Source organism: Gavia stellata, chromosome 31 (assembly GCF_030936135.1).
Source record: "Gavia stellata isolate bGavSte3 chromosome 31, bGavSte3.hap2, whole genome shotgun sequence".
Classification (NCBI taxonomy): Eukaryota; Metazoa; Chordata; class Aves; order Gaviiformes; family Gaviidae; genus Gavia; species Gavia stellata.
Window position 1 is genome coordinate 5967775 of NC_082624.1, and position 5682 is coordinate 5973456.

Consider the following 5682-nt stretch of genomic DNA (forward strand, 5'->3'; position numbering starts at 1 on the left):
GTCCCCTCTGCAGAGCCAGTCCCCACACTGTCCGTGTCTCTCTTTCCCAAGGCTCTGGGGCTGGGTTCCCTGTGGTCAGGCTGGGCGTGCTTGTCCCTCCTGGGGTCAGCAGCAAGTGGCCGTCACGCCGTCTGTCTGCACGGATGGGAGGTGACACCCTGGGCTCTGTCCCCCTTGGCTGGGCTGGGTCTAGTCGTGCCCCTACGTGCTCTGTCACTTACTGTCCTCGTGTGCTCGGTGGCACAGGTCCAGCCGCGTGGCAGGTCCTGCCCCGGGACGTGGGTGATGCCAAGGTTGGAGCCGCCAGCTCTTGCACTGGGGAAGGGGACCTGGCACGTGGGTGCATGGGTGGGGAGGCAGCGCAGGGGCTCGGGGACCCCGGGCACCCGCTGCAGGTGGTTTGTGGCCACCAGCATGGATGCCCTGGCTGAAGCAGCCTCCCAATAGATCGATTTTTGGGGGAGGTGGTATTCAAGGGGCTGGTCCCGGTCTCTGGTACATGGGTGATGCACAGCATAGCACATCCTCGTCTCTGGCCATGCCAGCCTCGGAGGGAGGAAGCTGACATCTCTGCATTTGTGCACTTTATTAGCATTTATGAGCACTCGGGCTCTCTGCTCACTTCTTCCCGTTGGGCACAGTTCTGCTACACGTCTCGTTCCCCCAGGAGCATGGATACAGCCACTTAGCAGTGGTAACCTAAGTCCTCTCAAAGGAGAGCCCAGCCCAGGGGAGTGCAGGAGGCTTCTGCACGAAGAGGTGTTTGAGAAATGGGGGAGATGGTTCTGCAGAGCTGGGACCATCTGTCCTCCCTGGGGCCACCCTGCCCTCAGCCCTGGCATCTCCTGAGGCTCGTTAACATGGGCTTTCTAGTCTGCTTTAAAATACACAAAGCCAAGCCCCTTGCTGTTGACTCCCCACGCCGTAGTGAGATTAGTTCCCCACTTTGCTTCCTTCCTCCTGCAACATCCAAACCCTCAACTGCTTCAAGATTCTGCTGACTTAAGGCTCTTTTCCCCAGTCAGTACAGAAAGGCAAGGAGGAGTGCAGTACTGCCCTGGGTCTTGTGCTGCTGTCAAAAATGCCCTTACAGCACTGAATATTAAGAGAACCAAACAAAAGCCAGCCTTTATGGGCAAAGGCAGATCCAGACAGCAGTAAAATACGCTTTGAAATTTGTCTGGATGCAGCCCAAAATCTGACTTTCCATGCAGGCAGGCTGCCTGCTCTATTTCAGAGGTGTTTACTTTTCTGGACATGCCAAGCTCCAGCAGAATTGCTGAGGTTGCCTTTGCACCGTGCTGGGAACCGGGAGGCTCTGGGGTGATGCGATGTGTTTAAATCTGTGTGTAGGTCCCGTGCGTGCCCTCCTGGTGAGCGCCATTGCACAAGCCAGCCTTGCCCAGTGAGTTTTGCCGCTGTGCAGCTCCGCGTTTTCCTGGCTGCGGTGTCCTGCTCGGCATCCGCCAGCGGTAACCGGTGGGTGCCTGTGCCGTGGGCAGGGGCGAGCCGTGGGCGCTGCCCGCCGGGGTCAGTGCAGAACCATCCCGTCCTGCAGGAAGCAGATCGATGGGATCAGGCAACAGCTGGAAGATTCTTTACTATCACCTTTAACGATAGTCGTAAAGCGTCAAATAAGGGAAATACTTGCTGTTTGGACTGTTTCCTACCCAGCCTATCTAAGACTTTCGCAAACCTTTTTGCTGCTACCGTTTTGTAAAAGAATCGAGCTGTTTTCCTTCTATTTTCTAATTCCCTGTGTTGAGCGTGCAGTGCAAACATCTGTTTAAATCAGAGCCATACACTTGATATATATTTTATTAGTTATATTATGTATAGAGAGAATTTATTGTACATTTAAGAGACAAAGATGCCGACAGCCTGTCCTAGCACGCAGAGCCCAGGCCTGCTCACCGTGCCCCCAGTTAGACCAGTGAACGGGCTGGTAGCTGTGTGGTGGGGAAGCCGACGGCTGATACCACTTGGAGCTGTGCACCTGCGGCTGTATACTGAATATTCACCCCTTTGCACAGCTGCCAGAAAAGAAAAAACATTTTTTTCCCTCTTTTTTTATTTTTCCTTCGTCCTCCCCCCACGTCCCTCTAATGGGCTGGTAGAAAAGCCTCTGTCAGATGATCTACGAGGACTATTTCTTTTTGGGGAGTCAAAATGCCAGCCCCAGCCCACTGGAGCGTGACTCCCCTCCATTTCATCAGCGGTTGGGGTTTGCAGACTGGCACCGCTCCCCTCATCTGTGTCCAGCTCCAAAAGAGCTTTCATGCCTGGATGCGAGTGACCCTTTCTAGGCTGCGGTTAGCTGGGCTTCGGCAGGGTGGTGGTGACAGCAGGGAGTGACCCCGGGAAGGTGCTGCCCCTTCGGACCTTCTGGGGGTCTGTACCGGTAAATTAAAACCCTTGAGACGGAGGGATTTCTTAGCGAGTTGGGTTTTTCCCTTTGCAACTCTTCAGAAATCGAAGGGGTTCAGAGTTCAAAGAGCAGCGTGGCACGAGCTCTCAGAGCTGAACAGTTGATTTGGGGCTAGTTTCTGGTTTGGCACACAGGCTCGCTGTCACATTGGTAGCAGTGGTCGAGGTGCTGGCACGAGGCTGATGGAGCCGAAGCGCAGGAGGCAGGTCCCCGGGAGGGACCGCAGGTCACAGCAGCCCTCAGCCTCGTGCTGTGCAGGGGGGCACAGTGCCCAGAGTGCTGCCTTTACAGGAGGTATAAATGCCCCAGTCCGTCTGTGCAATCGTTCACTTCCCGCTCTACCTGAAGGGATGAAATTCGGTTTCTGTCTTTGCTGCGGCCAGCCTGGGCCAGGTTTGCTCGTTCAGGGGCTCAGCTCCGAGCACAGCGACTGGCTTGGGGTGTTGGGCTCGCTGGGAGCCCGACCTGAGCCTGTCTGAGCTTGGTCTCTCTTCAGGGGCGTTGTGCTGGCCCCGGAGGTGGCAGATAATTGCAGAAGTTTTCATTTCATTGCGCTCAGCACTGACCCAGAGTCCCAGCCTGCATACACCGCAGTCAGTGCTGCAGCCTTCCCTCTTCGGCAGAGAGGAGCTGCCTGGAAGGCCAGGCTGCCTGCGGAGAGCGGCTCCCATGGCAATAATCCGCTCTGGCAGTATCCTCCCTGGCTCTGCTCCTGGCGTCTCCCGGTCCCACTTTCGCTGCCTCTCTCACCCCAGTGCTGTTGCATTCCTGTGCCTGTCAGCATGCACTTCCAGTCTGGGCAAAGAAGATTCCTAAGGAATGATTGATTAACTATAATATGGTTATAGTGACATATATAAAAAAATATATATATAATGGTTATATATAATAGAAGGCGTGTCTTTGTAAACCGGCAGGACTGTTGCATCTCGCGTGCCGCTTTCCGACGTGCAGAGCTGGCAGCAATGCTGTGGCCAGGGCTGGCTCAGCCCCGGAGCTCCCACTTGGCAAGGCTGCAGAGGTGCGACGCCGGTGCTTGCTAACCGATGGCACGGGGGCAGAGTGGGAGCCGGTGGCAGGAGGGCTGCACAGCGACTCCCCTCACGCGTCTTGCGAAGAGACGGGCATTCAAACGCCGCCCCGCTGTTCCAGCCAAGGTGTGTCACCAGCGCAGGGAAATTCTGCAGATACCTGTGCGTCGGGGTCACAGCCCGGTTGTGTTTGTCATCTTTTTCTTGCAGTAGAATTTAAATATCCCTTTCTGACGGTGGCGGGTGCCTGCCCGTAAGCCGCTAGTGTTGCTGTTTGCAAGTGTGCATTTGCCAGCAGATCTCTGTCTACAATGAAGTGCCAATGAGCGACCACCCTGCCTGCAAATCGCTCCCCCCCATCCCTCCAGCGTGCCCCCCACCAGAGGCAGGAACTTTCTCTGCATTGACTACTACCCCGATCGCTTCGTACCATGTATGTAACTGCCATCACCGCCAATTTTATATGTACAATAATTTCCCTTTTATATGTCAGGTAAATATTTGTAAGAGTTATACTCACACAAATGAGATTATTATAATGATTACTAATATATTTTTTTTCCATGTTTCATTGCCTGAATAAAAATTGTGTTTATCACTCTTGAAAACTTTCTTGGTGTTTGTAAGGTTGGTGAAGGGTTTTTGGAGAAGCTGGCTTTATCTTCCAGGAAGGGCCATGTTCTGCCACGGTTTTATTAATGTGGTTGATAATGTGATTGGTTTCAAATAAGCATGGTTATCATCTGTTCCTGCAATCCATGTTCATAAACTATGAAATTCGGACCTGACTTTGATGCCCTGTTGACTCCTACCACGCTGCAGTGATGTTCCCGGCAGATTCTGCTGAACCGTGGTGCAGCCGCCGGTGAGCTCGGCCAGGAAGAGCCGAGGGCAGCGGGGGGACGTTGGGCAGTGGGACTTGGCTTAATCCCCGCACTGACCCTGATACCTTTTGTGGCCTTGGGTAAATCCCTCTGTAAGGATGGAGACCGCCCTGCCCAGCTGAGGGTTGGGGAGTAGGTGAGCTCAGGGACGGCTCCGCTGGGCTCCCAGCCCAGTACGGGTTTTCGGTTGTTCTCCTGCACTTCTCTTTTGGTGGGTTGGAAACTTTGGAGGGTTCTTCCCCAACTTGACTGCTGCAAATGGCAAGAAAGGGGTTATTCTCTGGATGGAGGAGATGGGCTTGGACAAGATTTTTGAAGGCCAACCACGGTAACGTGTCTGGAGATGGTGAGGGTTCCCAAAGCAGGCACCGGCGGGACATGGAGCAGAGCCCAGCCTGGTGAGCGTGGGCAGGTCTGGCCGCCTCCAGCGGCACTGGGCCAGTGCCCTGCCCTGCTCACTTGCCCCGGACTGGCCCGTGCCCTTGGGGAGCTGCGTCCTGTCCTCCCCTGCTGAGATGGCATTAGTCCGGGGCTGCAGTAAGTGTGTTATCCCCAGCCCAGTGATCCAATCACCCAAGCAGATTAGCTGTAAGACCTTAAGACAAAACAGCGGCTACGCGCCCCGTGCTGCACACTGCTGAAAATGTCCACCCTGAAGACCCTCCTGGCCCTGGCCATCGTCACATCCCTGGCTGGAGAAAGTAAGTGTCCCGTAGCTCAAGGCAGTGCTAGGCAGGATAAATCGCTGTAGCTGCTTTTCTGCTTGCTGGCTGCCCCTCTCCCAGCCCCCTGCCCGCAGGCTTGCGTGTGCCCGTTGTGCCCCTGCCCGACGCTGCTCCCCTCCCTGCAGGAAAATGGTGTTTTGGGGGGACAGTGGCTTTCTCCTCCTAGGAGCACCCTGCCCCTTGCCCTCTCCTCTGCTGCTTGCACAAAGCACAGGCGTGCGGTGCCCAAGAGGGACCGCTGAGCCTCCCGGTCCCTGTCTCTGATGGAGCCGAGGAGGTAACCTCAGCCAAAAAAAAGCAGTTTCTCGTCACTAGAGTGGTGTTTCCCAACTAAAACTTGGTTCCTCAAAGGCAGAATCACAAAAAGCAGTCTTAAAAGGCAGGAAGGTGGTCGTGGTGCTCCGAGCGATGCCATGAAGCGTGGTCAGGTCGGGACGGTTTCAGGATCTTTGCACAAGGAGAAAATGAACCACAAACTGTTTTTAGCTGATGGTAAATGAAAGGTTGTACCGTGCTGCAAAGAACCACCAAGGCGAAGCACGAGACAAGCAATCCCGCTGTGGAAGCTGGGCTCAGTGTGGGTTAATGGCAGGCGTTTACTGGCATTTGGCCCC